Consider the following 9,925-nt stretch of genomic DNA (forward strand, 5'->3'; position numbering starts at 1 on the left):
ACTTATTTGTATCCACTTATGCTTTACAAAACCTAGGCACAAGTCTAGACTTTGATTATATAATTTTTCCTGAATTTTTGTATTTAATGTGTATATATCTCTTTATTTCTATTTTTTTTCCTGATCTAATTCATCAGGTTTCTAAAAAAAAAGTCCAAAAAAACATAAAACATAAAAATATCTTCTCACTCTTTCACATCTAAGCTTACGTGTCTCATTATCTTGTGATTAACAAGATTTCAGAGGGTTGATTGGTTAAGATTTGTTAATCTCAGAATAAAATCAACAGAAATAAGGGTGTGTTCTGTCACTTCAACATTTATATAAAAAATTGTTAAAATATCTATAAAAAAGACGATGCAAAGGGTAATTGAAAAGTATCCCACAGTGTAGAAATAAATACAATAAAAGTGGGGATAGATCCTCTCCTAATATGAATAAAGATACAATAATTTTGTATCCCAACATTTTATTTCCATTGGTTATCTTACTCAGGCCATAACCAAAAGCTGCAATGACAAGTTTCAATAAACAAATAAACCTAAATTTTCAAATAGTTTATTATCTAATATTTATTTTATAAAAAATAATAAAAATTTCCTTCCCAAATCTTCTATTTCTATCTAGCTTATTGATCTCCAAGCGAAGAAGCATTCTCTGAAGTTTGCGAGTTGAGCACCAGGCTTGCTTCTGCTTCTGATCGGGTTTTGCTCGACATTTCCACAACAAACTCATCATCGGCTGCATAACTGAAAAGGCTTGTGCGAGACCGACCCATAACACTGGTCACATTAATCCCAGCCGTGCGCAGGTGGGGAAGAGGAGCTTCTCCTTCCAAGATTTGGCAAACATGGCGCATGCCTAGCCTTTTCTCAGGCTCTGGATGAGAACACAACATTCCCAATTTGAGCACCCTCTCCATCTCCTCCACATCATATCCATTTCCCAGCTTTTGATCCACCACATCCAGCAACCTCCCCTTGCTGCACAGATCCCACACCATATCCACCAATATCAACTCCTCCATGTCCTTGGACGGATCTATGGGTTTCCTCCCGCATGCCACCTCCAGAAGCAGAACCCCAAAGCTGAACACGTCTGAGCTGGGCGTGGCCTTCCCCGTGTGTATCAGCTCTGGCGGTATGTACCCCAACGTTCCCACCACATGAGTCGTTTTAGGATTCTCGCTGTGATCATACAGCCGAGCGAGGCCAAAGTCTCCCAGCCGTCCGTTGAACTCCGAATCGAGCAAGACATTGCTCGATTTGATGTCTCTATGGATGACCCTCTTCTCCCATTCCTCGTGCAGATACAGCAACCCCGCCGCCACGCCCTTCAAGATCGTGTATCGCCGGTGCCATGGCAGGACCGTCGTGCCATTCGTGAAGATGAGTTTATCCAGGCTGCCGTTGGGCATGAAGTCGTAAACGATGAATAGTTGCGTGTGCCTCCTGGACCACCCGCGGAGCTGGACCAAGTTCCGGTGCTGCAGGCGCCCCATGCTCGAGATCTCTGCCACGAATCCCTTCATTCCCTCAGTGAACTCTTTCGTGATGCACTTGACGGCGACTTCGTGGCCATTGCTAGGGAGAACGCCCTTGTAAACCTTGCCAAAACCCCCGTACCCCACAATGTTTTCGTCCAAGAACCCTTTTGTGGCGATGCTTAGTTCCTTGTACGTGAATCTATTGTTGAAATCTAATTTCAACGCAGCTGCCAGAAACCGGTCAATAAACCTCGCCGGAAAGCTCTCGGGTTGATTTCAGGCAGAAGGAATAATCCGGCAAGGAGCTCCGATACAATTTGGAGCTGACACATGGTTCAGCCCTGACGTAACGCAACGTCATTTTCTCGGAGGTTAACGTTCAGCACTTGTTGGTCTTCCGATATGGTTATCCACCGTTGGATCTGCTCCACTTTCCTCCGCCGTTGATCACCTGGAGCCGCATACGGACCCACATCAATTCAATGTTTTGCGTGGAGTAAAAGGTTTATGGTTGACCGCCGTAGGTAAAAGAATTTAATGGTGGTACGAAGATTTTGGTGAGGCTCGTTTTAATATGGGTATGGGCGCATATGCTCTTTAGTTAAGTTTTTTAAATATGGGTATGGGCACAATTTAATATATGTTTTTTATATATATTTTTCATATACGGCATGTATTAAAGTTTAAAGTCATATGTAATAAGTTTTATTTTATGAGTGTTGACTTTTATTAATGAATGTATATGGCACACGGGAGGAGAGATATATGTATATTCACAGCAGCGTAAAAGATGTATGGGGCGGTAAAAGGAAAAACACACAGCAGTGTGTAAAAAGACAAGAACCAGGTGATGTAATTTTTGGAGTAACGAAAAACCATGTGTGGTTTTTTTTGCACAGAAGTGCATAAAGAAAATGTTGCAGCGAATTTTGTAAGCCTGTGTAAGTTTTGCTTTTACAGCAGTATGTAAAATTGTTTTATACCAGTAAATGTGAATGGAGGTTTTACAGCAGTAAATGTTAATGGGAATTTTTCCAGCAGTGTAAATTCTCATATGGAGACAGTGAATGTTTTTTTTTTGTTTTAATGAATATAAATATTTTATGGTGAAATCCTCTGTTCTTCAGTGAAATTTTTTTAAGTCTTCTGTGTGCACAAAAGATCCTGGAGCAAAAGAAACAGAGCATTGCCTCTGTGTGTTTGAATATTTGGTTTTTGGTATTTTCCCCATCAAAAATACCCCAACAGTGGTATCAGAGCAGGCTTAGGCTCTTTGAAGGAGACAAAGAAGCTGAAGGGAGAAGGTTTGTAGCTGCAGCAAAACTTCTCAGGCAGACAGAAGACTCAGACATCAAAGGATTCAGGTATTTCAAAAGTTTTTTTTGTGTTGCTGAAGAAACAGTCAGCTGTTTTAAACACACAGTCAAGGATTTAGAGACATAGATCAGAATACAAGGAATGGCTAGCACAAGCACTGGTATGGGTTTGTTTAACACCCAGCTCCCACAGTTTAATGGGAAGAACTATGACTACTGGTCAATAACTATGACAGCCCTGCTTGCTTCCCAAGATTTATGGGAAATAGTTGAAGAAGGTTTTGAAGAACCAGCAGATGAAACTGAGTTCAATGCATTAACTCAGGGAGAGAAGGATCTGCTGAAGAACAATAGGAAGAAGGACTCAAAAGCCCGTGTGTTGTTGTATCTAGCAGTAGACCAGAGTATGTTTCCAAGGTTAGCAGCAGCTAAGACAGCCAATGAAGCATGGCAAACCCTTAAGACAGCCTATCAAGGCATGGAGAGAGTGAAGACAGCAAAACTACAATTGCTGAGAAAGGATTTTGAGAACTTGAACATGAAGGAGTCAGATAACATTGACTCATTCTTCACTCATGTGATTGGTGTAATCACACAAATGAGAACTCATGGAGAAACCATTGAAGACAGAAGAATTGTGGAGAAAATATTGAGGGTCTTACCCTCAAGGTTTGATGCCATAGTCACCACCATTGAAGAGACAAAGGATCTCTCAAGCTATTCAGTTGATGAGCTACATGCATCACTGATAACACATGAGCAGAGGTTGAGTAGGAATGAAAACTCATCTCTTGAGCAAGCCTTCAAGACCCAGATGTCCTTTGGAAGAGGCAGAGGTCAAGGCAGAGGAAACAAAATAGGAAGAGGCAGAAGCCAGAATAGAGGTGGAAGGAACAACTCATCAAATGCACAAGGAAGAGGCAACAATCCAAATCAGAACCAAGGCCAAGGCAGCAGCCAACAAAGAGAACAGTATCATGCTCAAGGACAAAGGTATGATAAATCTAATGTTCAATGCTATTATTGCAAAAAGTATGGACATTATGCTAGTGATTGTAGAAAGAAACAACATGATATGAACAGCAGACAAAATGCAAATGTTACAAGAGAAAACAGCAGTCAAGAAAATGTCCTGTTAGCTTGTAACATGGCTGAAACACATAGTGAGGACATATGGTTTTTAGACTCAGGTTGCAGCAACCATATGACCGGAAACATAGCCTTCTTTTCTGCCCTAGATAAAAATGTGAAATCAGAAGTCACACTAGGAACTGATAGTAAAGTGTCTGTTATGGGAAAAGGAGAAATAAAAATACTTTCAAAGCAAGGAGAAAGGAAAACCATAGCAGATGTATACTATGTCCCCGGAATGAGATGTAATCTCTTGAGTATTGGACAGCTTGTCCATAAGGGCTACAATGTTTTCTTTAAAAATGATGTGTGCACCATCATGGATATACCACCCAGCAAAAGATGCATTGCTGAAGTGAAGATGACAAGGAACAGGATGTTCCCTCTCCGGATCAGGGCAGACATGAAGAACAAAAGGGAAATGGCAGCAGTCACCGAAGAGGCCTTCCAAAGCGTGCCAAAGGATGAGAACTGGTTATGGCACTTGAGATTTGGGCATCTAAATTTTGGAGGTCTAAACTTATTGAGCAGAAAAGGAATGGTAAGAGGATTACCATTGATAGAGAAACCGGACAGCCTATGTGAAGGCTGCATTTTGGGAAAACAACATAGAGAAAGTTTTCCATCAGGGAAGAGTATAAGGGCAAAGACACCCTTAGAGATTATCCACTCAGATTTGTGTGGACCAATGCAAGCTCCATCATTAGCAGGCAGCCTATATTTCTTAACATTCATTGATGACTGTACAAGAAAGACTTGGATATATTTCCTTAAAAACAAAAGTGAAGTGTTTGAGAAATTCCAAAACTTCAAGGCATTTGTGGAAAACCAAAGCGGGCTGCATATAAAAGTTTTGAGAACTGATAGAGGAGGTGAGTATATCTCCAAGGAATTCCTAAGATTTTGTAGAGAAAATGGAATTCACAAACAATTTACAGCAAGGTACACTCCGCAGCAAAATGGAGTTGCTGAAAGGAAGAACAGGACCATCATGGATATGGCAAGGAGCATGTTGAAGGCAAAGCATTTGCCAAATGAGTATTGGGCTGAAGCTGTACATTGTGCAGTTTATATATTGAACAGGTGTCCTACAAAAGCAGTCATGAACAAAGTGCCAGAAGAGGCATGGAGTGGGAGAAAGCAAGGAGTCACCCACATGAGAGTTTTTGGATGTGTGGCCTATGCACACATTCCAGATCAGCTAAGGAGGAAGTTGGACAGCAAAGGGGAGAAATGCATCTTCATTGGATACAGTGATGAATCCAAAGCCTACAGGCTGTACATTCCATCTACCAAGAAGTTCTTTGTCAGTAGGGATGTTCAATTCATTGAAGAGGAAGCTTGGGATGGAAGCATAGAGAAAACAGTAAATGTCAAGAACTGTTTGTCTCATGATGAAGATGAAGAGGAAGTGGCTGAAATGCATCCCCAAACAGCAGCGCCAACACAAGGACAGCAAGGGACACCATTGAGGATAAATGAGAGTGCTTCTCCAAGCACACCACAAGGAGGAAATTCAAGTGCATCTTCAAGCACTTGCACACCAAGTGAACGAGGTAAGAAGTTTAGAAATCTAAGTGAAATTTATGAAGAAGGAATGAATTCCTTATTTGCCTTGTATTGTCATGTTGATGATCCTATTCATTTCGAAGAAGCAATCAAAGATAGGAAATGGATAGAAGCTATGGATGAGGAGATGAATGCCATAGAGAGAAACAAAACATGGGATTTGGTTGAGTTACCAAAAGGCAAAGAAGTCATTGGTGTGAAATGGGTCTACAAGACCAAGAGCAATGCTGAAGGCAAGATTGAAAGGCACAAGGCAAGGCTGGTTGTCAAAGGCTACAAGCAGCAGTATGGGAGAGATTATGAGGAGACTTTCGCACCGGTTGCAAGAATGGAAACAATGAGAGCAGTGCTGTCCATAGCAGCACAAAACAAATGGAAAGTCTACCAAATGGACGTGAAGTCAGCATTCCTAAATGGAGTGTTAAAGGAAGAGGTTTATGTTGAACAGCCTCTCGGCTATGAGAAGAAAGGTGAAGAGCACAAAGTGTGCAAATTGAAGAAAGCTCTTTATGGGCTGAAGCAAGCACCAAGAGCATGGTACAGCAGGATAGATTCATATCTATTGGATAATGAATTTGACAAATGTGAAGGAGAACCCACAGTCTACATCAAGGAAAAAGATGGTAAAATTTTAATTGTTGTTTTGTATGTTGATGATGTGATTTTCACAGGTAATGATGATCAGCTCATTAAAAATTTTAAATCAGTCATGAAGGATGAATTTGAAATGACTGACATGGGTTTCTTGAGATACTTCTTAGGCATAGAAGTAGATCAAAATGAAAAAGGAATTTTTATATCTCAAGCAAAATATGTAAATCAAGTTTTGAGCAGATTTAAGATGGAAGAATGCAAGGCAGCAATCACTCCCACAGTGATGGGATTAAAGCTCAGCAGAGAGGACAGCAGCAAGGATTTTGATCCTAGCCTGTACAAAAGCATTGTGGGCAGTCTTATGTATTTAACAGCAACTAGGCCTGATTTAATGTATGCTGTTAGTTTAATTTCCAGGTTCATGGAGAGGCCGAAGGAGGCACATTGGCAGGCAGCAAAGAGAATTTTGAGGTATGTGAAAGGTACCAAAATGTTTGGAATTTTATATCATGCCTCAGAACATTCAGATTTGGTTGGGTATACAGATAGCGATTGGGCTGGAAGTGTAGATGATCGGAAGAGCACTTCCGGTTATGTTTTTAATATGGGTTCAGGAGCCATTTCATGGGCTTCTAAGAAGCAGTCCATTGTAGCATTGTCTACAGCAGAGGCTGAATATGTGGCAGCTACAGCAGCAGCATGTCAAGCAGTGTGGATGAGAAGAATGTTGAGAAGCTTAGGCCAAGAGCAGGCAAAAGCGACAGTGATCTTTTGTGACAATAGCTCAGCTATTGCATTGTCAAAGAATTCAGTGTTTCATAAGAGAACGAAACACATTGATACCAGGTTTCACTACATCAGAGAATTGGTGAACAATGGAGAAATTGTCCTAGAACATTGCAGGACTCAGGAACAGGTAGCAGACATCTTGACAAAGCCATTGGATCAGAAAAGCTTTGAATTTTTGAGAAAGTGTCTGGGTATGACCGAATGCCCAGCTGTTGAAATTAAAGGGGAGTGTTGAAATCTAATTTCAACGCAGCTGCCAGAAACCGGTCAATAAACCTCGCCGGAAAGCTCTCGGGTTGATTTCAGGCAGAAGGAATAATCCGGCAAGGAGCTCCGATACAATTTGGAGCTGACACATGGTTCAGCCTTGACGTAACGCAACGTCATTTTCTCGGAGGTTAACGTTCAGCACTTGTTGGTCTTCCGATATGGTTATCCACCGTCGGATCTGCTCCACTTTCCTCCGCCGTTGATCACCTGGAGCTGCATACGGACCCACATCAATTCAATGTTTTGCGTGGAGTAAAAGGTTTATGGTTGACCGCCGTAGGTAAAAGAATTTAATGGTGGTGCGAAGATTTTGGTGAGGCTCGTTTTAATATGGGTATGGGCTCATATGCTCTTTAGTTAAGTTTTTTAAATATGGGTATGGGCACAATTTAATATATGTTTTTTATATATATTTTTCATATACGGCATGTATTAAAGTTTAAAGTCATATGTAATAAGTTTTATTTTTATGAGTGTTGACTTTTATTAATGAATGTATATGGCACACGGGAGGAGAGATATATATGTATATTCACACCAGCGTAAAAAATGTATGGGGCGGTAAAAGGAAAAACACACAGCAGTGTGTAAAAAGACAAGAACCAGGTGATGTAATTTTTGGAGTAACGAAAAACCATGTGTGGTTTTTTTTGCACAGAAGTGCATAAAGAAAATGTTGCAGCGAATTTTGTAAGCCTGTGTAAGTTTTGCTTTTACAGCAGTATGTAAAATTGTTTTACACCAGTAAATGTGAATGGAGGTTTTACAGCAGTAAATGTTAATGGGAATTTTTCCAGCAGTGTAAATTCTCATATGGAGACACAGTGAATGTTTTTTTTTTGTTTTAATGAATATAAATATTTTATGGTGAAATCCTCTGTTCTTCAGTGAAATTTTTTTAAGTCTTCTGTGTGCACAAAAGATCCTGGAGCAAAAGAAACAGAGCATTGCCTCTGTGTGTTTGAATATTTGGTTTTTGGTATTTTCCCCATCAAAAATACCCCAACATCTATGAGGCCAGAACTCTTGCTCCCATTCTTCGATCGTTTCTCTGTTCTTGGCTCTTTTGAGAAACACAGCAACAACTGCCATCGAGAACAGAATCAGAGCAGCCACCGTAGTGCCAGATATCAACCCCACGCTCGGACGCTTGGAATACATGTTATCAAATGAAGGAAGACGCGAGATATCGAGGGCGGGAGCTGCGCCTTCTGTGGTGAAGCTCCATGCGAGAACGTAATGGTCCTCCACTGAATATTCACCCGTAGACGCTGAAAACCCAACGGACATCTTCTCTTGCAGAACGCTGTGCAGATCGAACTTCAGAGATATCAGCGGCTTCTGCGGTCTCGGCAATCCTGCCAACGTTATCGAAACGTTGAGACGGCTTTGAAGATGATCGTAATCGATCCAGGCCTGTATGTTCCGTCGGCTCTTAAGCCTGAGTCCATGGAAGTCCTTCCCATTCCAATAACCGGCAGGCTCGGTTTTCACAGACGAGAGGCTGCTGATATCAACTCCCACGTGATTGTCGTTGGGGTCATGGAATTCCATATTCTTGTTGGTATCGAACTCCACTGGCGAACCAGTGACTGTATTTCTGCTCGTCGCTGGTAAGGTTAAGCAAACCCAGATAGGCACCTGGCAGAGCGCCAATGGAAGATGTGTAGGGCGTGAGGATGAAGGCCATTCCGTGACCCCCTGTGTTAGAGTGGGACGGGACAATGCTGAAAACGAAGGTAGTGCTGAAGGACGAAAGCGTGTTGTTGCTTTTCATTGTGATAGGAATTGAATACAGCGCCCGGCCGGTCATCAAACTGGTGTGATTTGTGAGGGCTACCACGGATTTGGAGCGGATGAACGAGGCGCCGCCCTTCAAGATCAGGTTGCTTCCGTTGAACACGAAACTCGTATGTACATGATCTTCCTCAAGCTGTGCAGCAAAAGGTGGCATGGCGAGGGAGAAGAAGGCTATCAGAATGAGGATGCGCTGTGGAAGCGTCAAAACCAGACATGATTCCAGACTCGGGATCAACATTCGAAGATCCATAACAGTGAACAAGCGAGCCTCCCTCGATTACATTCAGAATTACCAGTTCGCAAAATACATGGATTGATCCAATCATGGTCTCAGACGCAGACTGGACACGACAATTTATAAACGTAGTTTCGATTATGGCAGAAGGGCATCCATGGAATAACAATTTAGAGTCAAACATCCATGTTTACATTGATTACAAAACAGAATTTAAAATTGATCTTCGATCAAACAGCGATTACACGTTCTGTCAAAATCGCGGCACAATGGTGTGTCGGGGATTACACGTTCTGTCAAAATCGCGGCACAAAAGTTTGCCGGGCATTTTACGCAGCAACGACTTCAACATAGTCCATCGCCTAGAGTGTACTAAAAACGTTCAACATTTTGGCATTTTTTCTGTAGTTTTCGATCAATTTGTTTGAAATTTGCTTAACTACTGGTCGGAGATTATTGGAATTGTAGTTTTAAATTAATTAGCGGGTATGATCCGACTATCTCAAAGAAATTTTTAATACGTTGAATGCATATATCCATTAAAAAAAATCTATGACGTTTCGAATCCGCGTAATCATAACATAGCGATTACAAGTAACGTCAAATCGCAGGATAATGGTGTTGACATTGAAGGTTGAGGCGATAATTGCGCCTCTAATTGTCATCTTCTTTATTGGAAATTTGGAACTTCATTATTTGTTGGCATCTTTTTATGTACTTGAGTTCGACGGTTAA

General features: G+C 41.3%; 1 pseudogene; it reads right to left on the reverse strand.

The window, feature by feature from the left end:
- Positions 1-609: 609 nt before the first annotated feature.
- On the reverse strand, positions 610-9,355 carry LOC149211220 (L-type lectin-domain containing receptor kinase IV.2-like; annotated as a pseudogene).
- Positions 9,356-9,925: the final 570 nt, after the last annotated feature.

The sequence above is a fragment of the Pinus tabuliformis genome, chromosome 1_2 (genome assembly GCF_031772625.1).
Source record: "Pinus tabuliformis cultivar Carrire ecotype Pingquan chromosome 1_2, CPIR1, whole genome shotgun sequence".
NCBI classification, from domain to species: domain Eukaryota; kingdom Viridiplantae; phylum Streptophyta; class Pinopsida; order Pinales; family Pinaceae; genus Pinus; species Pinus tabuliformis.